The sequence below is a fragment of the Mixophyes fleayi genome, chromosome 1 (assembly GCF_038048845.1).
Source record: "Mixophyes fleayi isolate aMixFle1 chromosome 1, aMixFle1.hap1, whole genome shotgun sequence".
Classification (NCBI taxonomy): domain Eukaryota; kingdom Metazoa; phylum Chordata; class Amphibia; order Anura; family Limnodynastidae; genus Mixophyes; species Mixophyes fleayi.
Genome location: NC_134402.1, coordinates 50,404,180 through 50,431,360, shown reverse-complemented (window position 1 = coordinate 50,431,360; position 27,181 = coordinate 50,404,180).

Here is a 27,181-nt window from a genome sequence, read left to right as displayed (position 1 = left end):
TTATAAATGATCTAGACAGGGTTTTTTAAACCGTTAAATCTTGTATCGTACACATTAGACCAACTGAATTGATGAAGTGGTTATGTGAAACAAATTTGTGTATAGATGATTTTACCAACACAACAGGAATCTGATCCATAAAAATTGTATTCTTGTAAGGTACTTAATAATACGAACAGTGTCGGACTGGGGCATGAAGGGCCCACTGGGGAAACCAATGACTGGGGCCCACCGAATACCATGTAGCGCTGCAAAGGGGGTGTTGGGGGTTCACTTAAGACAGGGGGTTATCATTTTAGACAAATACACAGGAAAAACTGTGTCCACTACTCTTAGGTGCACACAGCTCTGCCCTTCACGAGCAGTACAGTGTGAAGCAGGACATATCTCCCAACTGTCCTTGTAGTGGGACCAAATCCTGAATAAGCGAGGCAGTCATCCAAAACCGGGACAGCCCACCAGATTCAGGGCAGTTGGCAGACTGTCCTGCTCTCTCCTACCTGTTCTTGTCACTGTCACCACCTGTGGCTACGGGTTTCTTTAGATCAGCTGCTTCTTGTCTAGATCCTTGGAGGCCCTATTGGAAAAAAAAAATGGGTACATGAAATTTAGAAAACTCCAACCATCCCGGCATTAAATCAGTAGCAACCACATTTAATAATTAAGCCTCCCTCTAGCCACAATATTAAAATATTAGTGCTCACATTTGATAAATAAACCTAATACCAGGGCATGGCATGTAATAATGACCCACACACAATCCTACACAAAAAACAACCTTCCACAGTCACTGGGAAAAAAATAATTTATTTATTTATTTTATTTAGGAATAAACCCTTTTGTAGTTAACAAGGCACATTGTGCTCCTCTTTTGTCTCCATTGTGTCCTATTTACAGGCACGTGCACATGTTGGCTCCGGCTCAAACAGGCAAAGAAGATGCAAAATTGGGTCATTGGGGTACTCATACCCACACCCAAGTGGCTTGCTGCTTTGGGGGAATGCTTGCTGTAAAATAAGGCATGGTTTGGAAAGTTCTGGGCATGACATGTATGGTTAAGGACTATGGTCTATTTTTCCTTATATATTTTTTTTATTGGAGTTTTGTGAGGTAAGGTTCACCAATAAATTCTCTGTAAGAAAAATTCTGCAATAACGATCAGAACAGCATACACAGTTTCCATATTCAGTTGTGCAGAAATCAATAATACTTAATGTGATAAAATGGTCAATATGATCAATATCTCATAAAAGTCTCCATAAGGATAGTGTATAAAAAAAAACAGAAAAGAACTTTATCTTGGTGATTATTTTCTCCAACCATATGTCATGAAAAAAATTAAACAATATATAGTGTGGTAAAACATATAATAAAAATATAATAAAAACTACCAATTAACCAAAAATAGTGTCTCAACTTAAGTACATGTGAATTGCTTCCTCTTATCAAAACACAGGAATGTGATTCCGTAACAGTGAAGAAATTACGTGATGAAGGAAAATGATGGACTAAAATCCGATTTAAACTCATTGTGAATAACAAATACCACTGTGAGTGCAATCAACAAGGGATCACTGAATTAATGCACATTTACATTCCCTGTTGTTGATTCATTGTTTATTATATTTTTATCACAATACGGTTTCAGTATGAAAATATGTATTAGATCATCATCATTATCAGCGATTTATATAGCGCCACTAATTCTGCAGCGCTGTACAGAGAACTCACCCACATCAGTCATAGATGTGTTCTATTATTAATTTTTTGACGGGGAAATTTAAGAAGAGTATTTATAATTATTCCATTGTATTTACATGTTGATAGATGCTTAAGGATTTATATTTGGAGGTTTGACATTTACAATGGATAATAGAGAAAGAATCAACTTGTCCCCATTCACTCTTGGCACTGAGATTGCATATTGGAAATAAGAAGCAATAGCTATATGAAATGTTTACTTTGCAATAGAGCTAGAGTAGCATAACCATGGTGACGCGTTGCAATATGTTATAGACATTGTTTTTACCGGCCAGCGTTATCCCTTTTAAATATAACACTCTACTTCCTTGTCACTGTTTTTGAGTTACAGTGGCATCTCCATTGAAAGGTGATGCAATATACTTTACATATTTTGTTATGATATTTTGGTGTGATTTTTTTACTTCCTGTTTACGCATGACAAGGGCAGTAATGAAGCCGTTGGCTATTGATTGCTAGTTTGGATATGTTTTTATATTACCATATAATTATACCAGATGTTTGATATATTAAAGTCGTTGCTTATTACAACAAGGTTTATGTTATACATATTAGGAACACATGTATTATGTATCATTATTATTAATCAATGAGCTGCAATTAAAATCCACTCATGTGTTAATAAAAGCCTTTCAGTTTATCTGGACACTGATTGGATAAGTGAACTATAAAGACATTGGCGTTTACTCAGTTCCCGCCACTTCGAGACTGATCATAGATAAAACATGTTAGTGGCATCACCGGTGTGGTGAGAGTAGGGGCCCTATTGAGGCACAAGAGGGAATTGGTTTGAAGAAGAATATACCTATCCCAGGAATTTAAACAAGGAAGCTTTCCGCTAACTCTGTGTCGGGTAGGAAGACTTGCAACACCCCAGAAAGGGATTTTTAATGTTTTCCTATTTTTAATATGTCAGTGTATTTGATTTGTTTTTATTCACTTAATAAAAAGCTAATTCGCCAGATTCATTCTCTTGTTCTCTTCCTTGAGGAAAGGAAATAATAACAACAGGAGGATATTAAAGTGGCCCCATTTCCTATATCCCACTCGTCGGCTGAAGTTGATCATTATTCTGAGAGTGCTACAGCAATAAAGAGATTTATAAGCTTCATTTACTTAATTTAAATGAGGGGAGCACTGAGAGCTAGTGGTATTTTTTTTTTAAATAGTTTTTTTCCCTTCATTTAATTTTTATCCCCTTTACAGGATCACATGTATGCACTTTAAGTATGCAATCCACATGTACATACAGGGCCTGATCAACCACTAGGCTGACCAGGCTGCAGCGCTGGGTCCCGGGGGGCGCTGCACTGTGGGTATTTTTTTTTATTTTTTTTTAAAAAAAAAAAAAATAATTAAATTTTTTTTTTTTTATTTTCCCATTCATTTTTTTTTTCGGGGTGGGGGAGGGTGGGGGGGTCGCCGCTGGGGATCGCCGCAGGGGGTCGAGCCCTCCACCCTGGGGGTGGAGGGCTCGACGATCAAAAGCATTGGTGGTCAGTGGTTAGCAACACACAGCCAATCGCCAGGCTGCCTGTTGCTGTGCAGCAGACAGGAAGCAGGACGTCTTCACTTCCTATCTGCTGATCTGAGGAGAGGAGCGACGCTGGCACAACTACAGGTAAGTGAAGGGGGAACTGCCCTGCATATCTATAGGGAGGGGGGGGAACTGCCCTGCATATCTATAGGGAGGGGGGGAACTGCCCTGCATATCTATAGGGAGGGGGAGAACTGACCTGCATATCTATAGGGAGGGGGAACTGCCCTGCATATCTATAGGAAGGGGGGGAACTACCCTGCATATCTATAGGGAGGGGGGGAACTACCCTGCATATCTATAGGGAGGGGGGGACGACTGTCATGCATATGTATAGGGAGGGAGAGGGGGACTGTCATACAAATCTATAGGGTGGGAGGGGGGGGGCTGCCATGAAAATCTATAGGGAGGTAGAGAGGTTGATATGTATGAAGGAGGGCAGAGGAGGGGGGCTGATATATGTGACTGGGGGAGTTTGATGTGACGGGGGGGGGGGTAGCTACAAAGTGGAGGTAAGGAAAATAGCTGCAAGGGGGATGGATGCAGGGTGGGAGGTAAAGAAAATGGCTGCAGCAGGGGTTAAGGAAAATGGCTGTGCGGGGGGGTTGTGGTTAAGGAAAATGGCTGCAGGGGCTTTTTAAAAAATAGAGCAGCTTTGGGGGGCAGAATCTCATGATTGTGTGGTGGTCACATGGGTGGTCTCAGCAATCACTAGAATACTAAATATTAGTGAGATGGGGCTGGTAGAGGTTTGTATTTGATTGACAACAAATATTCAGATATTGCTTACATATGCCTGTCCAATGGGGTACTTTTAGCTGGCCATAATGGAGTGTTTTGTTTTAACTAAAGGGCCTAATAATTCAGGGTTTGCATTATAATACATTTTTGCATTTTCAAAAAAGGACGCCAACTTTCCAGAAGCCAGCGAGAGGATAACAAAGTTGCAAGAGAGAAGAGCAAGGACAGGTAAGAGACAATGGCACAATCTGTCTAAATTTGAATGCTGGAGAATACACCTGAACATTCATATTCAGGAGTGTTCCTATACACCTATATATTCGGAGGGGGGGGGGGGGGGGGCGCTGCGGCCGTATTAGCCTAGGGCGGCCAGAACCCTTAATCAGGCCCTGTGTACATACGTTAAATCCTATTGTTGATTTATTAGTCGTTTTTATTATATAATTTATTACACTATATACTGTATTTTGTGGAAACTTTTCTGAGATTGTGATTAACCCTTTTTTTTACCTTTTAATTGACTTCTGCACTATTGTATTTGGAAGGGTCATTGAGTATACTGATTTGATCTTTATTATATTGTTTTGGGGAGGTGGCACACTCGGTATATGCAGCGCACCATCTATTTTGGAGCTTAGGGAAGTTCTCTTCTGTTATAAATGCTCTGTGCAGGAAAGTAGAAAAGAGCTCTGTATCCTCATGTTTTTCTGCTTAAGTGACAAAAGAGCTGAACAATGAAGAGAGCAGTGCAGCCTTTAATCTTTGTCTGTTTCCATGCAGAGATGCACCAGATACAGATATTAGACAAAAAATGGAAATAAGTAGTAAATGAGGGACACCAATTATGTTGAACACAAGAGCTACCACACAGGTAGAACTCAAGTGCTAATTTAGCAAACAATATCCCAGCATGGTTAGAGTCATGTATAAAACTACTGGATTGCCATGCTTGCCTATAATTATGGCTAGCCTGGCTGCAAGAGTACACCTCAGTGACTTTGAAAAAGGGGTAATTGTTGGTGTGTGATTTTGGCAGCTTCAGACACTTCAACTTGCTAATGTTTTCATGAGTAACGGTGTCTATGGCTATGCCAACATGGAACTTTGGAGCTATGAACAACAATATGTGGGGGCGCATAATCCAGGATCATACATTAATTTGAAGTTTAAGGCAAAAGAGGCGAATACCTACAGATCAATTGACCAAGTTTAAGAAGAAAAAACTGTAGAACAAGAACTCCACAAAGCAGGGTATCATAAGTCAGGTTGTTCATCACATCTGGTACTGAACATGCTAGCGGTGCAAATAGCACAGACAATGCACTACCAAACAATGGAAGATATGGTTAAATGAATCATTATTCACCATCTTTTCCACAAACAAGTGCTCATGTGGACTGAATAACTCTACAGTCCTGAGTGCTTGATTCCAACAGGGAAGAGTTCTGGTGGTTCTTTAATTATTGTGAGGGAAATTTTACTGGCATGGGTTGGGTGCAATTTATTCCCTTAGAAGGCAAGGTCAATGCAAATTACTAATTAATGCTTTCCGATAATAAATCCGATACGAGTAATATAATGTGATATTCAAATCCGGAATTAAAAAATACATGCATTATTTACATTACAAATACTTTGGTACATATAGCAGTGCTATCCTGATAAGCTCTACCCTTGGATTTTGTCCATGTTAAACACGTTAGAAAAACAATATTGTGAATAAATTTCACATTGTTAAAAGAAAACAAAGAAACCCCAAAACCTTTGGCATTGAGGAAATGCAAATGCGTATGTGTAAATATTCTGTGTACTCACATGCCCACACATGTCTAAGTACACTGATCACAAGAAGGGATAATAACTCAATATAACTCAATGGAACACTGTAAAGTATGACAGATAAACTGCATAGTGTTGATGCCTTCCTTTAATTGCACCAAACCCTCTCTTATGATAAGACTTAACACTATACATAAATAAATAAATAAATAAATATACTGACATCAGTAAATTCTTTGGCACATAAAGGTCACAGTTTATTAAAACAAGACATGGTGGTGGAGAAGGCAAATTGCAAGTCAGCTACAACTAATAGCAGTAATCCAACAGTGTATGGCCATCCACCACTAACCATTGGTCCCAGGATATAATCCTTTACGTTTGGCCGGTACTAAATCTGGTGTCAGAGTGACTACACCCCTTCTGGATTCACAATGACGTGCCCACACATAGCAGATCAAGGGAGCCCCACACAAAAGGGCCAATAGTCAGGTTACTTCGAAGTGGGCAGTGACCTGCGGCCAATCAGCAAAAGCACCATATCAATTAGTTGCTGACTGCAAATGCCTTCCTGCCAAGGCTGGAGTCCTTTAACGGACTTACAACCGCCACCAAATGACCGAACTACCACCCACAAACATCGACTATATCTACTCTATGAATATCCACAGACCCTCTTCCATGAGGTGTACCCCAGATGCCCTGTACAAGTGCCTCTACTCAGTAGTAATTATAGGGTGATTAATACACAACCCACTAAGCAACCTGACCATGTGTCCCGCAAACCTGTTAACCTTTTTAAGTAATTTTTTCATCACGGGGGCTGGAATATTAACCCTCCAGGAAAGCCTGGGTATAATGTCCAATCAGCACAGAGTTACCACTGGCCAGTGTGCCTTGATGGACCTCAAATCCTCCCTAAAGGATATTAGCAATTCCAGAAATTTCCCCTTGTTACCCAAATCATTACCCCCTAAATAAATGACCAGAATGTCAGGGGGACCAACCTTGCAAATCTCAGAAGACAATAAACAAATGAGCGACGACCACCCCAACCCCCTCCTACCCAACCATTTCACATCTACGGTATGTGCAACTGAGGCCCAGTTGTGTACCCATTAATGCTTGGATGTCAAGTACATATATGGGTGACCGATCACCATATCCTTATCTTCTCCTTGCGCATACCTAGAAGCAAAATAAAGCAATTGTACCTAAAAACTCAGCCATAGCCGTCCATATCCCAGCCACCATTGCAACCAGGATGGGACCAGAAAAAAGATGAGTTGGGGTGAGGGGGTGGGGTGTGGTAACCCATATGAAGGTTAAAAACACATAAAACCCAGGAGGCACATAGCTAATCAGGCCTTGATCCCTTCATGCCATCCCTAAAAGCATTTAGCAGCAAAGCCCTGGGTTACCGAAGGGAGGGGGTGGGAAAGCCGGGCATGAACCCATTATTTCCGCGGCCGTATGTAAGTTTTGTAGGCATCAGACTATCTACCAAGGGATTTATTAGTTGCAATGAAAGATCATGCATCGGCCGCAGAAGTAGCTGCCCCAATCTTAAAGGAATGTGTGCCGTAATGAGCTGTGTCTAGACTTGCATATTCTACGGAACATTTGAATAAAACATTGAATTGAAATTTAGTGAGGCGGGACCCATCGGCATGCACCAACCATAGATCCCCGTTAAGGGGCCGAACCTCCGCAAATTGGGTACACAGAGCTACCTGGCATATGCTGGAGTGCCCTTGTGAAGGTATGTTTATCCAATGGTGCTTTCCAAATTGATCTGTCTTAGATCTAAGCAGCTAGCAGGACACCTGTGAATCGTTAATAATCATGCACCTGGCAAGCAAAGCAGCCCCTGCAGCATATTGAGACCGGGCCAGCAACTCGCTACCCTGAAAGCCCCAAAATATGCCATAGAGAAAGCTGTGCTAAATAAAAGTGCTTCATAAGCATCAGTGGCAACCTGAGAAAGGGTCCTGATCAGCTGGTGCAAAATCTCAACAGCCATTGGCCTCCTAATGTCCTCTCTCGGAGGCTGGGCTTGCCCCAACCTCTAAGGACCTTAGCAATGAGAAAACTTTTAGTGACATCCTCTTTCCCCTTTAGCCACACCATAAATCATATACCCGCTAGGGAGGCCGTCACAGATGTTTTAGTGGTGCCTCCTCTGTATTTGACCCATATAAATGCGATCATGTCTTCACTCTGACTTGAGCCAAGCCAACCCCGGGAACCTACAAAACTAATCCATTGCTGCCAGTCCACCTAGTAAGTTCTCCTAGTGGAAGGGGCCAACAAGTCTCGACGAATCCCACTATGCCGGCTGGATAATCTGTCAAACATAAGAAGGACAAGAAGTACCCATTAGATTGGTGTGTGGGGCCAACTAGCAAAAACGATGCCATTGAAAACAGAAGAAAATGTCAGCTATGTTGTTGTTGACCCCCGGGATGTGTATGGCCCTAAAAGTAATATCCTGTTCTAGACAGCGCAAAACGAAGTGTCTCATAAAGTTGATAGCCTGAAGTGAGAAAGTGTACTGTTTATTAATGCACTGCAGTACACTTAAGTTATTGCACCAAAAAACTATGTTGAGGCACCCATAGCTTCACCGACACTATGATTGGAAACAGCTCCAAAACAAGCAAGTTATGAATTAAGCCACTGGAATCTCAGGCGTCCATCTAAACAGCCACACACCAGTCTGGAAAATATGTGCCGAAACCATTGGGCCCATAGGCGTCTGTTTGCAGATCCAACAATTTGCTAGAAACTGGGGGGCTTGGCCAAATGTGTACGCCATTGAAAGAGTCTAAGAATTGCAACCAGATTTGAAGGTCCCCCATGAATCTCATCTGAAAAGGGTAAGCGGGCATGAGGTGGGGTAAAATCAGACTGAAGTTTTTGTGCAAAAAATCTCTCCCATGGGATTAATGTGACATGTGAAATTAAATTAACCGAATAGGAACTGTTCTTGCTGAAATGGTGCCTTACGCAAGCCCTACACTTGAACTATTAAGGTTTGCAATTTGGCTACCTTCTCCCTGGGCAGACGACAGCATCCCACAATGTTGACCTCAATACCCAGGAAAGATAGACAGGTTAAGGGAACCTATGTCTTATTTCAACCCACGAGAATGGTCAGTAACGCAAACAGAGCCCTGGTTGCAAAGAGCGTATCCACGCAGACTGATTCATCCGCAGGGCCAGTAAACAAAAAATCAAATAAGTAATGTGCGATACCCGTGTGGCCTGTTCCTGCTTGTATACACCAGTGCAGGAAAGATCTGAACTTTTTGAAATAGGCCCACGAAACTGAGAAACCCATGGGAAGGCATCTGTTGACATAATACCATCCGCCAAAGGGAAAACCCATGAGCTGGAAGGACTCTGGATGCAAAGGTATTAGATGTAAGGCAGACTCGATGTTCAGCTTAGCTAAGAGGGCCCCCATACCAAAGGACCGCATGGACGATAATAATTTACCAAGCTGTCACTCGGAACAATGGTGCCATTAACCGAACCCACGGGGGATGAGACAAATGCTGGATTAATCTAAATTGCCAGCTGTTTTCTTAGAGACCACACCGACAGGGGATATAACAAACTCCAAAATGGGGGGAGGGGAAAGGGCCAACCATGTGTCCCAAACTTAACTTCATTATGAACTTTGTTGGTCAATATTGACATTAAGTTTGCAAAACATGAACCAATATACCAATATTTAGCATTGCTGGGGTCACGTGTTCAATTCAAACAAGGCCCTATTTGTATTGAAATTAAGTTTGTGCTTGCATGTGTTTCCTCTGTGTGCTCTGGTTTGCTCCCACAATACAGACACATATTGATAGGTTAATTGACTCCTGACAAAATTAGTTTGAGTCTGTTAAATAGGGAATATAGATTGTAAGTTCTATTGGGGTAGGAACTGATGCGAATGATCTAATATTCACTGTAGAGCCCTTTGTTATATGTAAGCACCATTGCTGGACCGACCCACCGAGATACCAGGAAAATCCCCAAAGGTAATTCCCATGGAGCCAAGGTCGGGGGTGACATTAAATATTCTCACTAAGAATAATAATAGTATGTATCTGGACAGGTTAATTGTAACTATTCTGAAACAAGGTGCCCATTTGCTTATATATATTAGAGATGTTCACTGACCCCCGTGTTTTGGTTTTGGTTTTGGATCTGGATTAACTTTGTGTTTTGGTTTTGGCAAAACCGCTCTCACGTGTTTTGGTTTTGGATCCCTATTTTTTTCTAAAATCCCTATATTTTTTTTTTGCTAAAATCACATAATTTGGCTATTTTTTTGCTCCTACATTAATATTAACCTCAATAACATTAATTTCCAGTCATTTCCAGTCAATTTTTTTCAAGTGACAAGAACACTGCTACCCCTCCTGTTTCTGTATGAGCAATGGCACTGAGCAATGTCACTGGAGACTGGAGAGTGACAAGAACACTGCTACCCCTGTTTCTGTGTGAGCAATGGCACTGGATCTGCTGCGGAGGGAAGTACTTATGGAATCCAAAACCCGCAAAATCTGACAATACCACAATGACGTTTTGCCTCGATTCAGATCCGAGGACGCATGAAAGTACTGAGCTGGCTAGCGTACCTACTCAGAACCCCTAAGCTCGGGTGGGCTCAGTTTTCAGAAAACTGAGCCCGAGCATCTCTAGTATATATGTATTGAGTGTGTTTCCATTTTTTGTCTTTCTTTGAAGCAATATTTTTTCAGATTTGTCTGTGTGAGTCCAATGGACAGAAGGTAACAGAAGTAGAAGTGTCATTTTATTTTATTTTTAATCTTTATTTAAGATTTGTTTAGTCTATAATTAGATCAAGAGTACAGGGAAACAGGCTTCAAGTAGAGAACCAGGGATAGGGGTGGTATAATGAAAAAGGTGAGGGAGGTTGTTTAGGAGAGAACAAATAATGGAGAAAGGATGACCAGTAAAGAGCTAGACAGCATCTATAAAGCCCATCATTACGCAAATTACAACTTAAACCATCTGTTGTTCACACCATAAAAATTTGTAAATATACCCTGATATATAGAGCCATTCTATTGCTTGTGGTGATTTCAATGTAATTTAGGTGAGGGAGTGGGCTATAAAATTAATAATGTGCAGTAGATATTAATTTATTGGTGAGGTGATGGTGGTGCCTATGGGACAATTTAATGCTGGGGTGGTTTGGGGTCTAACAGTTTAATGTGTGGCTGAGTCTGGGAAGAATGGTGGCTTCTTATTCAGTGTGAATACTAATTATTTCGTGTTGGGGCTTTGTAGGTTTGTTTATTACATACAAATACTAACTATTTAATGTCTGGGCTGCTTGGGGGATATGTGTGTAAATACTATTAATAAATTAACTAATTTGGAGGGGGATATATGTTTATTTTGTCAATTTGAATACTATTAATTTAATTTCAGGGCTGTTTGCAGGAAGTGAATCCTAATTATTAACCGTGGAGGCTATAGATGTAACATTGAGACTTGTTGGAGAAGGGAGCTAGAGTGTGCCCTCATTGCTAGGCTTTCCATATTTAATGCACATATCCCTTTTTCAAAACAGGACCCCAACAGTCCAGGACCCAGACAGCAACTGAGCTTAAGACATCAGCAACAGCAGGTAGTGAATGTTGCATAAACAGGTAGGAAGGAGCAGGACAGTCTGTCAACTGTTCTGACTCTAGTGGGGCAAAACTTTGTCCTGATGAAGGGATGGGGCCTAGACTATGCACTTCTTTATATACCATGTATTCTTTATATACTACACAATGCCGCTAGCCATGTCCTTCATAAGCTGACCACTCCCCCCTTCTAGAGTCTGGTCTCATCTCTATGGTGGTGGGTCACATTCCCTCTGATGGGCCCCTACATTTTCAGTCCCCCGGTGTGCCCTTCATGCCCCACTCCGACAGTGGTACGCACTATATAAGTAAATGTTAATAAATAATACCTTGAATTTCTGTTATGCTCTATATGTTCCAATCTGTCCTGGTAAGGACAAGCGTTGACAACAAATGTTACCTTTATATTGTAATATGGGAGATATGAAGGAAACATGGACAATGCAATAAGCGTAACTCCAGCAGTGTGACGCTGCATCAATACTAAGACTGAAGGCAATACATGCTTCGAAGTTCCCATTCTGTCCTCTACAACCCCTAGATCTCCAGAACACATAATCAAGAATGGATACAATTGTAAAAATCTGATCTGTCACACAGCACTACTATCCACTATTATTCTTGTCTATGAAGATAAATAACAACATCTTTACAACATGTTTAAGTCATAGCTGCCAACCATACCTAATATACATGGGCGTTCTCAGGTGATGAAGAACTGTCCCTGGAAAGTCCTTATTTTTCAAAATTGGGCAATTTATGCTTTAATTATTTTGCTTTGAAAGTTTTTACTTATTGTAGAGGAGCATTTAAATGCAAAAAGCAACATCATAATTAAGTTAGTTTAACACATCATTCAAGTATGTACAGCCTCACAAAATTATTATGAAATTTTGACAACTATGAAATGTGTTTTCATTCTCTCTTCCTTATTGACACAATTTGCAAAATATAATATTCTTTCAAAACACTGCCAATTTAATTTCTATCCTTGGAACAAAAGACCACTCCTTTCTTGCCTGCCTATATCATGTCTCATTCATGTTACATTATTCATGCCACTTTATCTCCTGTATGTTGACACATTTTGCTATACTTATTATTATACATTTTGGATGTAATAGTTGCTGTCACATTTGGGCATCTATGACTCAACAGCATTCCAAAACTCATGTGCTATGAATATACATTTGACAATCAATGTGTTGAATTTCTTCATGATAAACTAAGATGCTATACTGTTTGGTGTTATCAGGTACATAGATGACGCATTGTCTGAACAATAAAGTGTATGAGTATGTGTGGCAAATTATTTCATAATGTAACCAGAAATAGACATCAGTGAGTTTACGTGACCCATCATCCCAAGAAAAAGTAACATCCCTAGTAACGTAATCTATAGTACTGTTAGATACTCTGGGCAGGGGCAAACACAGGATTTCTAGAGGGGGTTTACCATTCAACACTATCAGTGATTGAAAGGTGCATGGCTATCATTTGAGACAGTGCTAGGCTTTTTCTTCATCTCTTCCCATCAAAAACATGGGCAAAGGCAGCCAACTGTCCTGATTCTGGTGTGATACTCCCTATTTTATGTGACTGTACCGCTCACTCAAGGCTTTGTTCCAACTGCTACGATAGTTGGGATGGATGTCCTGTGTTGCACTGTACTGCTTATTAAGGGCGAGCTGCATGTACCTAACTGTAGTGAATGTTGCTTGCCCTTAGCAAGCAGTACAGTGTGACATACATCCCAACTATTGTGGCAGTCAGGAAAAAGTCATGACTGAGTGGGAATTTCACCCAAAAACAAGACTGTTCCATCAGAATTGGGACAGTTAGCAGACAATTTTTTAAAACCGGCAGCTACTGGTCTCCTAAGCTTAGTTGTTGCTCGTCTGGATCCTGGAATGTCGGAGCCCTGTTTGTAAAAATGGGAGATACATAAAATTTGGAAAGTCTAGCAGTGAATGAGCCCATTTAGGCATCCTTCCCCCAACCACCCCAGTCAATAGCACCTATGTTTAAATTAGGCCACCTTAACTGAAACCATGGCTAGCATTAAATTTATAGGTCTATTTATTAAATGTGAATACTATTTCCACCCTACCAGCCCAGCCATTAAATTAATGGTATTCACATTTAATAAATAAACCAATTCCCCCCCCCTCCCATACAGCCCCAAAATTAAATAGTTAGCTTTCCCATTTAATAATTAAACAAATTTCCTCCCCAAATTACCCCAATATTAAATAATTGGTATTCACAAACAATATATAGCATTCCTTCTCCGTAAACTCAGTCCCACGTTAAATTAATTAGCCTATTACTATGACCCCACTATTGAATTAAATAATCCTCACCATGAACTAATTTGTCCCCATCAATAAATTAATATCTCCCAACCACTATTAAATGATTACCCACTCTCTCTAGATTAATACCCAACCTCCAACCTTAATACAATAAGCCCTCACTTACCTTATTCCGTTTGGCAGACTCTTCAGTCTCCTACTTCCTAGTTCCCCATACTATCCGCCCTGTGAAAGAGGGGGGCAGGACACATACCACAGATGCAGCGGAACGGAGCTGTAGACCCGTGGCTGATGTAGAGGAAGGGGGCCCGCCTGACAAACGTCCTGGCTGGAGGTGGAGGAGGGTTTACGGGCAACTGGAAAACCCCCTAAATGCGCACCTGCTGGGGTCTATTTATTAGAATGGGGGTAACAGGCATACCTAATAGAGTTTAAGAACCAAACCATCATTGCGGGAGCTGCTTGCTCAATGGAATTGAAAGAAAATCAATAGATAAAACAACAATCAATTTAATAATTAAACACAAATTATTTAAAAAGTACAGAATTAATAAATGGTTTATTCTAATAATAAAGCATTTTTCTTACTGTTTTTGTTTTGGTAAAATCATCCTGATATACAGTCATGGTCAAAAGTTTTGGGAATGGCACAAATTTTATTTTTCACAAAGTCTGCTGCCTCATTTTTTATGATGGCAATTTGCATATACTCCAGAATGTCATGAAGAGTGATCAGATGAATTGCAATTAATTTCAAAGTCCCTCTTTGCCATGACAATGAACTTTATCCCAAAAACAACATTTTCACTGCATTTCAGCCCTGCCACAAAAGTAAAGCATCCTGAAACCATTCATGAGTGAGGTTGCTTCTCAGCCAAGGGAGTGGGCTCACTTACAATTTTGACTAAGAACACAGCCATGAATAAAGATTGGTACCAAAACATCCTTCAAGAGCAACTTCTCCCAATCATCCAAGAACAGTTTGGTGATGAACAATGCTTTTTCCAGCATAATGGAGCATCTTGCCATAAGGCTAAAAGTGATAACTAAGTGGCTCAAGGATCAAAACATCGAAATTTTGGGTCCATGGCCAAGAAACTCCCCAGACCTTAATCCCATTGAGAACTTGTGGTCAATCCTCAAGAGGCGGGTGGACAAACAAAAACCGACAAATTCTGACAAACTCCAAGCACTGATTAGGCAAGAATGGGCAGTATGTGGCCCAGAAGTTGATTGACAGCATGCCAGGGCGAATTGCAGAGGTCTTCAAAAAGAAGGGTCAACACTGCAAATATTGACTCTTTGCATAAACTTAATGAAATTGTCAATAAAAGCCTTTGACACTTATGAAATGCTACTAATTTTACTTCAGTATACCATAGCAACATCTGACAAAAAAGTCTACAAACACTGAAGCAGCAAACTTTGTGAAAACCAACACTTGTATCATTCTCAAAACTTTGGGCCATTACTGTACTTGTTTACATATGGTGCATAAATAATTTCATCAATCGTATGAAAAGCATTTTATTTTCAGCTATGTTTCATGGATCACATTGTGATAATCTGACAAAAAGGTCTAAAAACACTGAAGCAGCAAACTTTATGAAAATAATATTTGTATCATTATCAAAACTTTTGGCCAGGACTGTACAGCTTATTCAGAATAGGTTGCATCTGTAGGGCCCTTACCGTAAATCAGTTCTGTTTTCACGCCCCCAATCCGTCTTTCTGAGGAAGGGGCACAAATGCAACTTACACTTCACATGAAGTTCCACATAGTTTTACTGTCAAACGCAAAACTAAAAAAATTGGTAAAAATGGGCAAAAAGAGAAAAAAGTCCTTTTCCATAATTATTTCCCTAATTACTTGTATGGACTTAGTACTACTACAAATATTTACCCCAAAATGTATCCAGCTAGCACCATACATCCATTAAAATAATATTAATTGAACACAGGAGCAATGCTAGTGCAGTATGTATCACTTCAATCAGTGTCATCATTCTAGTTCAAATAGCCTTATATGTACAGGTATAGAATCTGATAGCAGAAGTGGTGATCATCATAAAAGACTCTTGCAAAGAGTGTCAAATTGGATCCTCATTTTGGAGCTTTAAAACACTGTGGAGTAAATAAAGAAACAGAATATACTGCATTTATGTCGTAGACAATGATATTATTGTGATTCCTAATCACATGACCTTTAATCACCATCTGAACGATACACTTGGCTTATTATTAATTTTACAATTATAACAACTTTGAGCTATATAGTGACATTGTAAGTAACTTGGCAGCTTTTGATTTTACCATGTGTCGATTGTTGAGGATAATATTTATATTTAGTGTATATTAATTATAGTAGTTTTATTCATTATTTCTTCTATCATTTCTATTCATGTATTTTACCATGGAGGCCCTTTTTAGTGAGGGGCGGAACCAGTAAATCTCGGCTGCACATGGATATAAGGATCTCATAGTAAGCCGCTAAGAGAACATGGTTACATTAGATCTAATGGTGTTAGTTTTAGGGGGAGATATAATCCGGTCACTGACAGTCCAGATCCATTAATGGGCTCAGGAGTGGGCACCTCCAATGCTTAATTTGTAGATAAAGAAATAGAACGAAGATTTTAAAAAAAAGGCCGGAACTTGTTTCATGTGTGACCCTAGTATCTGTGTGTGTGTGTGTGTGTGTGTGTGTGTTAGGGAATTTAGACTGTAAGCTCCAATGGGGCAGGGACTGATGTGAATGAGTTCTCTGTACAGCGCTGCGGAATCAGTGGCGCTATATAAATAAATGGTGTTGATGATGATGATGTGTGTACCAGCTAATTACCATCTGCCACATTTCCATGTCGTCTGAGCAATACAGCCTCCCTTACAACATAGAAAGGCAGTGAGCTGTCAGGAACTGGTTAAAAGAAAAGAAAAGCAGTCACAATGATACCTACCAATAACTATTCTTATGATAATCTGTTACTATTTTTGTTCTATTTTGACGTGTTCCACATTTTTGTGATTAGAGTTTATTTTTGGTGCTATTTATTTCGGGAATGTGAGCCATCTTTAACTTTTTACCTCACTGCCCTCAGCTATCAGAATGAAAACAGACTCTCCCCTTCACATTTTATACATTCTGAAACAAAAGCTTTTCGCCCATGAAACCAATAAAATGCAGCGAATGGCAGAAAAAAAGTGGAAGCCGGTTATTTGCCTTCCAAATTCCTGTGAAGTCATCAGCCATGTTGCAATATTATTTTCAGACACTTGTGTAGTGTTGAATTTCCAGAATTGCATTTTGGTTTATAGGGTAAACTGATAAGTGTGCAGCTGAACACTGAGTACTGTTTTCTCTGTGCTCAAATATTTTGCTCTAAAGTAAAATTAAAGTATGGCACTTTAGTTTTTTTAAAGAATGTGAAAATGATTTTAAAAAAACAATCAAAAATCAATATTATACAAAGTAAATAAGGTCTATCTATGTGCTCCACAGCAGTGATGCAAAAAGAGTTTAAGGGGTAAATTTGTTAAGAGTCGTTCTGTAGGTGGTTTGAAAACTGCTACACATCAGCCATTAACGACACAGCAAACAAAACTGTTTTCTGTTTGAAACATGCATTTAAATTTGTGTTTGTTCATTGGCTCTCAAAATCGGCAGGATTCTGACATCAGAACTCCTATAAAAAACTTTCCACGTCCTCATTGTCTTTGTTAGGGTTGTGCATAGACAGTTGATAGGAGAGGTTAGTAGTGTTGTGCTGGGGTTTGTGAGGTTTTTATCTAGCGATTAGTGGGCGTTGTCGTGTCGTCTTTTGTTGTCTTGTAGCTTATTATTGTTTTATTATTACTGTTTGCTGTCTTTTATCATTTGAGTTCTGTCATTGTTACTTGGGTGTGAGTTGTAAGGTGAGTGTTCTTCCTCTAAATTCCTATTAGTAAATCGCTCCAGTCCGAGATGTACCTGAACATGAGGGCATGGATGCAGGCCAATATGCTAGGAAAGCCTAGTCCCACTTTTTCGGGGGGTAAAATTAATATGTTTCGAACAAATTTGTGCCTTTTCTGTTTCCATATAAATTTACTAAATGCTTTAGAGCATTTATGAGCATCAGAGTTTGCTTATGGTAACGGGTAGCATTTGGCTACAATATGAAAGTTTGGGGAATATGATGCTTTTCATTGCCACAACTCCGCCCAGAAGGGATAGCTTTAAATGCCTCCACTTATTAGTTGTGTGATAATTTTGTCTATGATAGGAGAAAAGTTGATTTTATATTAGTTATGTATGTTATTTGAGGAGATTGGAGTAAAGCACCCGGGTTAGTTAGAGGAGCATTTCCAAGTTGCGAATGTTAATTTCTTATCCTGAGAAGGTGCTACAGAGTGATATGATATCTAAGATTGCTGGAATAGAAGTTGTCAGATTAGATAGTAAGAGTAACATGTTTTCCATGAAAAGGGACAATTTTTCTTGTTTACCTAATTGTATACCAGTAAAGGACAAATCGTTTTTTAGAGCTATTGCTAATGGTTCAAGTACAATTGTTAGAAGCAATAGGTATAGGGGTCATCACTGACGTGTCCCCCTATATTGAATATATTTTATTGGGATTCAAAATTTGTTGGGCGTCTCATAAAGGTCATCCCAAACCACTACGTCCAAAGCCTTTTCAGCATCTAAAGAGAGTAGGACATTGGGGTACTCTCCATCCAACCCCCAGAGACTGGATCACAGCTTTCTTATATTTCTGACTGAATTCCTGCCCAATATGAATCCTCATTGATCCTTATGGATAATTCCTGGTAGTTTTAATTTACTTTAATTTAATTTAATTTAATTTAATTAACCTTTCTGCGAGGATTTTCCTGACCATTTTATATCTATAAGTGAAATTGAACGGTATGAGGCTGGAAGCTTTGTGTCCTTCTCTGGCTTGGTAAGGTTTTATTTAGGGTGCTAATGAAATATACTGGTAGCACATTACGGACATTGTTGTTCATTATTTGTGGAAGTTGAACTTTATCCCAAAAATTTTCCTTGCTGCTATTATTTTAGCGCCTATTGTGTGTAAAAGTTTCCATAAAGCCGTTTTAGAACTTTTTTTATTTAAATTTGTTTTTATTTGCGTTTTTTGGCACTTTTTTCACATTTTGGAAAGCTTTCCTTACCTCTAGTTGTGCTGTTTGGTACACCTTCAACTTTTCCTTTTTAAATTGATTGGAGAAAAATATTAGAAATGCTTTTTGCCACTTCCCATTACAAGAATGGGTTGTTCAATTGTTTGGAATTATTAAGTATATAAGTCTCCCAAGCCGCTTCCATCATGTGTTTACATTTTGGGAGAACGCTAGACTGGTAGGGAACCTCCATTACCTTTCTTTTCCCGTGATATTTGTGCCCACTATTTTCACCCAACCTGGGGCATGATCCAAAAGACCTATAGGTTCAATTCCTGCTTTAATCATTTTGGTGGCTAATGTTTTGGAGATTAGAAAATAGTCTACTCTAGAAAAAGTGAATATTGGGGATATATATGTGCATTACACACCTACTGTATGTCACAATCTCCAAATATACACAAACTGCAGTATAATATACAGTGTACCTACTTTATATTGGCATGGCTGCCCAATGGATGTGCTTTGTCTGTCTACCTCCACTATATGTTAGGTGTACGAGGTATGTCAAATAAATAACGAGACTGTGATTCCACCTAGCAAACAAAGCAGTCAGAACCGGTTATAACTGCATACGTAGTAACCTTCAACCTTTTTGAACCTGCATGAGAAGCTGCAACACTCTATGACGTTCAGTTGATTGGGAGTCGCCTTTTAGTTTGGTTGTGTTTTCTTTAGAGTGCCGAAAAAATGCTAAGTTTAAAAGATGACCAACTTGTGAATTTGAAATTTTTAGTAAAATTGCACAAAACACCAACAGAATGTTTTCAAATGCTTACTATGGCCTATGGGAATGACTGACTGTGTCGTGCGCATGTGTTTGAGTGGCACAAAAGATTTAGTGAGGGACGTGAGAATGTCGAAGATGATGAACGCCCTGGACCACCTTGCACTTCAAGAACCAAAGAAAATCAGTCAGATTGTTCGAAAAGGCCACTGACACAGTGTTCGAATGATAGCTGAATCCATGAACATTGACAAAGACACTGTATGGAAAATTTTGCGTGAGGATCTTAACATGACAAAAGTTTGTGCAAAGATGGTCCCAAGGGTTCTCACACCAGAGCAAAAAGAACGTCACAAGAAATGTTGTGTTGACATTCCAAACCTGTTTCATAAAGTAATCACTTGGAGACCTGGATCTTCCAATATGATCCTGAAACCAAAAGACAGTCAATGCACTGGAAAACACCGTCATCACCAAGAATGAAAAAAGCTTGTCAAAGCAAGTCAAAATTCAAAGCAATGCTAATTGTTTTTTTCGATATCAAGGGTGTAATTTTGGAAGAATGGGTTCCAAAAGGCACAACAGTTAATCAGTATTATTATAAGGAAGTTTTGCAAAAGCTGAGAGAGAGTCAGAAAGAAACGGCCGCAAATGTGAAAAAATGGTTTATTTCTTCACCAGGACAATGCGCCTGCTCACACAGCACTTTCTGTGAAGCAGTTTTTGACTGACAAACACATTTACTACACTTGAACATCCGCCATATTTGCCCGATTTAGCACCTTGTGAATTTTATCTTTTCCCAAAAGTTAAATCAGGGATTAAAGGGACACATTTTGAGTCAGTTGATGCTGTAAAGAAGAAAAAGGCAGATATGTTGAAACAAGTGACAGAAATTGATTTGCTCCATGCCTTCGACCAGTGGAAAACAAGACTACAGCGATGCATTAGTGCAAATGGGGAGTATATTGAAGGGGACAAACAATAAATTTGTAATACCAATAAATAAAGGTGAGTTATGTAACGAGACATACCTCCTATATATATATTGCTTAATGGAGACCTCAATCGTCACCTCTAATATGACATATCTACCTGTGTTATCAACATACTTGTCATGTTGTTTTATTTGAAGCCACTTATGGATTAAAATGGTCACTCATCTGGATTTCAAAATATAGAAAGTCACTATTGTCTGTCTAATCATACTTTTCATGTTTGAGTCGGTCAGATTTGGAGCAAAGTGATGTCAGATATTAGTTTATTAATGCAAATTAGAATTTTCCTCCTTTTGATATGTTTTATCTTTTATTTTTATGTTAGTATTTGTGTTGATTTAATATGGGCCTCTTCTCCTATTCCTGCCATCCTGACTACTCCAACCCACAACCTCAGCAATCCCCCCTTTCCCAGTACCCCCCTCCCCTCATTCAATAATGTGGTTTATATTGTGTGTGACTAGTTTTGAACATGTAGGGTTAATAAGGATTGGGGTATTGTATAAAATTAAAATAAGGAAAAACATACTGGAAAGCAGATGTGCTTCACCTTTAGGTATGAAACCGTTAACAACTTGTGTTAGTATCAGTCTATGATCCCTTCATGACCACAGCGGTGGTAATGCATTTAAAGCGCAGGTGTGAAACCATCTAGGTTAATAGCCGTGATCAGCTGCAAACATAAAACACACCATATAACCAGCTATCATAGTATATAAAATGTCTAACAATTTCATCTTTGAAGATCTAAACAGAAGATATTAGTTACATAATAAAGAATTGTATAGAATCTATATTTTACAACTGGCCAAATATCAGGACTAAATATTGTAAACTACAAGTGATAAATTGGCCGAATAGATAAACAGCTGAAAATAAACATATTATTACCATCAGGGACGACCTCCAATACTTATTTCTTTGCATCGTGATGATTCTCGCACATTACTGTTTTGTCTGATTCTTCTTTAGCTACAAACACCTGTGCATCAGCGGCAGAGTTAAAAGGCCTGATTCAGTCATAAGCCCGCTTGCGTAGTGTATCTTTGTGTTTTTTTTCACACTGAGGATGTTCAGAATGTGAATGTACACAACTACGGCTATTCAGACCTGCAACTTTTTGCCACTTACGACTGATAGAGGAGGGAAGGGGTGTTGTAACTTAGGGTTTGTTCAAGCAATTGCGTACATATTCAGACTAGGACATACTCGCAGATATGGCTGAATAAGCGGTTTTATTTGCAGGTGGTCAGCAGTGGGTGGAAGTAGAAGATGAAGAACACCCGAACTAGCGAGCCGCCTGTCACACTCCGGGCTTTCAACTTCCCTGCACTTTCCTGTTTGCCGGTGACTGCTCCATGCAGCTCCTGACAGCTGCAATGTTCCATGACCTCTTTATTCCCTTTGCCTCTCATTCATTTGCCAATATCCTAGCACTACCATTCTAGTGGAGTCCTTGTTTGCAGTCCGCAGACTGTCACACCTACAGTGTATTTTCTGCTATCTATTCCAGTAGATCCTCTTGCTCCTACCTTCTCCAGTAGGTCTCGCCTAGTACTCCCTAAGAGGGCCAAGACCTGTGGAGCAGAGGCCGCAAAGACCAAATCTCCTTACGGGGGTCCCTGTCGAAAGCCATCTGCTTTGTTAGATTCCACGCCTCTGCAAGCAGTAGCACCAAACTTGGCAGACCAAGGATCCGATCATCCTTGGGACCGTGACACTGCCTTTTTAGAGGTTTGCGAGTGATTCGCAGATGCTTATTGAGACTTTAGTCGTCACCCGGCCATAGATTAGTATTTGTTGAACGTTATAGTAGCAAAGATAAAAAAATATATAATTTTTTGTACATATACCGGGATGCTGTTTCTGCTGTATTATAGGGTTCTGCAAGTTTAAGTCATGTCTCATAGTAATTTTGTTTGTAACATATCAAAGAAAAGATTTTATACATGGTCGCAAGTTGGATGTAAGTGTCTGAGGGGTGTGTCTGTTGTCAAACGGATGCATCTGATACTCATTCAGACCTGAACACTGAATACAGCGTACATACGCATAAACATGGATGCAACTTTTTCAGTTGCAAGTTACACTTACGTTCCACACGTGAGAAAGAACGAAGTCTTTAAAGTCTTTACCTTCAAAGAGATGCAAGCGTGCTGGATAGAGAAGTGCAAATTTCCTGTCTGGTTGTACGAGTTTTGCACAAATATGTGATATCTGTTTGTGTGCCCTGGTTACTTCTGCAGAGTAATCCTGGAATAGGAGATACTTGTCTATCCACGTGATCTGGTCGACTTTTTTCATAGCTGGTCAAAGGAGGACTTTGTAGGTGTAATTTAGGCATTTAAATATTACTCTTTTTGCTTTCTGCATTGTCCTTGTACGACCAAGTTGGTGTGCCCGCTTATTTTCTCTGCAGCGATCTGTTGTAAGGAATTTGATTAGGGCTGGGCATGTAATATGTTCATGGAGACCAACCAAACTGAGATTATTGCGGCATGATCTATTCTCTAAGTCATTTATTTTGTTTATCATCTGTTTTTGTGCATGGTTGCAACTTAGCTACCAGGGTTCCTGCATATTTTCCTTTCTGAGAATATATTTTACTTTTACTTTTTATAGGTACTCAGTCTCTTGGATTGAAAGGATAGCCTCATTTAGAATGAATGTTCTCCTCAAAGTTCTCTACCTATTTCAGATTCTTCCAATTCTGGAAGATATTGAGACACTTCACGACCCAAGTATTTTCATCCATATAGCATAAAATCATGTATTTAAATATTCTAGAATAATCCATAATATGTTTGAAGGAGCGTTGTCAGTACCTAATTCCAATAAATATTTTGAAGCAAGACATGTAAGCCACCTAATTCATTGGTATTTACCACCTCAAATAAAACATTGGGTGGATCTTGAATGTTCAGAGATTTGGGATCTGGAAACCATATACTATGGATCCCGAGAACTAAATTCTCTACTAATTCCTTAAAATTTGGGATTCTCTTTAAACAAAATTCATATTCCTATGTCATGACTCCTCAAAATCCAGATTTCTCCTTAGTGAGAACGCACAGTTCCTTCTTGTTTTGGTTCTCGAAAAACATTTTTGATTAATGCATTCTAACTTCTGGAATAAAATAATACATTTTGATGTTCTTCAATCTAGAAATAATCTCCAGATAGTAAATACTAATAGAATTGATGAGAGAGTACTCACACATGTGTAACAACTCCTGCACTCCTAACAGTTAGATTTCCTTTACTTCTTGTTTTATCCCCTTGTACTCTTTCACTACAACAGTGTATCCTCTTCTGATACCTCATCTTCAGATATTAGTCATTCTAATATGTCATTATTTTACTTTATTAATTTAATTGATTTTATTACCTTTTTTTCTGTTTATTTTTCGATATATTACTACTTCATCTTACCCCACAATTTTTTTTGTACACCATCTCTCTTTCACATCAGTGTTTCCCAAACCTGGTCACCAAGGTCTTGATTTGAGGATTTCTTTAATAGTACATTTATTTGGCTACATAATATTTCCACCTATTCTCTCAGAAATGCACAAAACATGGGCAGCTGGGGGTCCTTGAGGACTGGAGTTGAGAAACTTTGCACTACATAATATATATATATATATATATTATTATAATATTATTATTATAATATTGTATTATATATGTCTTTAACCTAAACTTGTACCATCATTTAAAGACAGGTACCTATTTATATAGGTATACTAACATACCTTTATCTTTTCCCACCTACTTATACCCTCCTGCTTTCCCCATCACAGCTTCCCCCTACCCCTTTCCCTGCCTCTATCCGCCTTCCAATATCCTAACCATGCTAATTTTCACTCTCCAATCTTCCTTATCCCGACCTAACTCCTTCACTCCCACTGCTAACCCATCCCTATTCCCCTACCATCCTCCACCTCTATACTCAGCCAATCACTTAACTCCACTCTGTCCACTTTTACCTAATTCCACAAAAATTCAAAATTTTTCCCGTTAATGCACCATTGTTTCTAACCTTTAAAGACCTCATTTCACTACTCACATTACTATCTTTTGCTAACCCTAGCTCTTTATACCTGGACCTGCCTACTTCCACTCCTCCCACTCATCCACCTTCTGCTGACCACAAAGGCATATTCCTATCCACCATCTATAGACCACAACTCCTGTACAACTCTACCATGCCAACATCCTACAAACAGTGCTCCACGGCTACAGACACATAACTTTATTGCTAGGTATACTGGTTGGCAGAAGCCATGTTTGCAGCATACACACAAAATCTCTCACTGTAGCCAAGTGCAATAGGTCTCCCTTAACTGAGCTTCCAGAAAAGATTTATCTATCCTGGAAAAGAATAATATAACATTCCCTTGTGTGCACTAGCCAACAAAATAGTTATGCTCATTTGAATCAAAGCATTCCATAATGTGAAAGTTGGTCTGGTCATGAAGGGGTGAAAACTCTGCAGTTGTGAAGTGGTTAAATTAAATACTGGGGCCATTTTCAGGGCCATTTTCACTCTGGAGCAGCTGGAATACATGCATTCTCATAATAAGAAAGTCACCACCATAATTGCCTAACTGAAAAGAGTAATTAAGGCGGATATAGGGGAGTTGATGATATTATTTTTCTGAAACACTTTGAACTTTTTAAACTTGTTCATGATCACATCAATTATTTAACTGAATAACTTAAACTGTAACAATTTAAGCCATTAAATACATTGTATTTTACACCGTATCATGTCACGAGAAAATTAAGTTGACTTAATATCCATAAGGAACAAGTGTCATTAACTAAACATTGGTAAAGAGCAGCTTGTCTGGGAACCTTTTCATTTAAGATGCATTTATGTTTAATCTTGATAATCCTTTAATGTCTTTTCTTTCGCCCACATTAAATCTGTACAAGTATTCTGTTGAAATTGATAACTGATGACATGCCAAACGTTTAAGATAACAAGGAACTAGGTTCTGAAGAACACATTCCTACTGCAGCTAAACTCATTTCTGGTATGTTATTTGAGTATATTAATTTGCGCAGTTTCCCTATTGCTTCCGTAATGGCTTTTCACACTTCTACTAGAGATAAGGGATCACACAAAGTGCTCTCATCTGTAATATCAGACCAGTCAAATGTACAGGTTTTGAGCTGGGAAGCTGTTTAGCTAAATTAGGGAACAGCCATCTACAGTATCTGACTATTATGAAGTCACATCAGCAATCTCAAAGTTCCATAAATCCACCTTAGCAATCACAAAATATTAGATACAGAATGGGGCTTCTACAATTACCGTTTCACACCATTCCCTTAGTCTGAGTAGTAGTTGCTATATTTTTTCAGACTTCTAGAATATTTGCCTAAACTGACTCTTGTCTTTAATTTGTATACAGTGTTATAGTGACAGAGACAAAATAGAGGAGGCAGAAAAAAATAACAAGTGTTTCTGAAAAAAATGCTTTATTTCATGATATATCTGCAGTTTGCGGTGTATTGTTTAACCAATAAATGCTAATTCAATTAGGAGCCAGGCCGACACTGAGAACTTCATAACGTTTAGCCGTTAAAATCCTATTTAAAGCATGTAATTTCTATTTAAATCAATACATCTACATCATTGAGGTAAATTTATTTGAGTGTAAGTATAGTATGTTTATGAGAGTTAATGGAGGTGATACAGAGTGAGGACTACGCCACTTTGTGTAGAGTATCTTGCAAGCAATCGCTTTACGCATGCCCAGAAATAGGCACACACATATGCACCAATGCAGATTTGCGTGCTTCTGACACTTACTCTATCCTGCGCATGGAAGGGCTGAAAGGGGTGGGAAGGGCTGAAAGGGGTGGGAAGGGGGGTGTTCTAGTACAGCGAGTACAGTAAGGGCGTGTTAGCACGATCGCAAATGGGTGCACGCCAGGAAAAAGACACGTACATGCCTGAGAAAGTCATAGTATTTGCAGGTGCAAAGAGCGAATCATGATGATGGCTGTCTCCAACACTAGCAAACTGCTCGTGATTGGCTGTTTGCGATTGCACCCCTGATGCTGATTGGTGCTTTCTTTGTTGATCGGCCATATATTATGCTTTTGTTTGTGTGTTTAAGCCAAAGAAAAATATATATATTTGTTTTTCTTGTAAACGTAACGGGAGTTGTTTCAGCTGTATCAGAGAGGTTTTTCATTTTTATTGATGCCTAATAGCGAATGCGTCTGTACATAAAACAAATAGTTAAAACATGGGTGCAAGTGGGACATAAATGTCTGTGATGTGTGTCTGGAGTAAACTGTGCACATATGCTACTGATGCAGACCTGCGCGGATCTTAGGATGTGTACGGCCCAGCATATGGGCGGACATACACTATTTTTGCAGCCAACTCGGCATCTAGTTCTACTTGTGTAAGTATATGTCTAAGCAAACTGTACACGTGTATACCTGTAAATGCC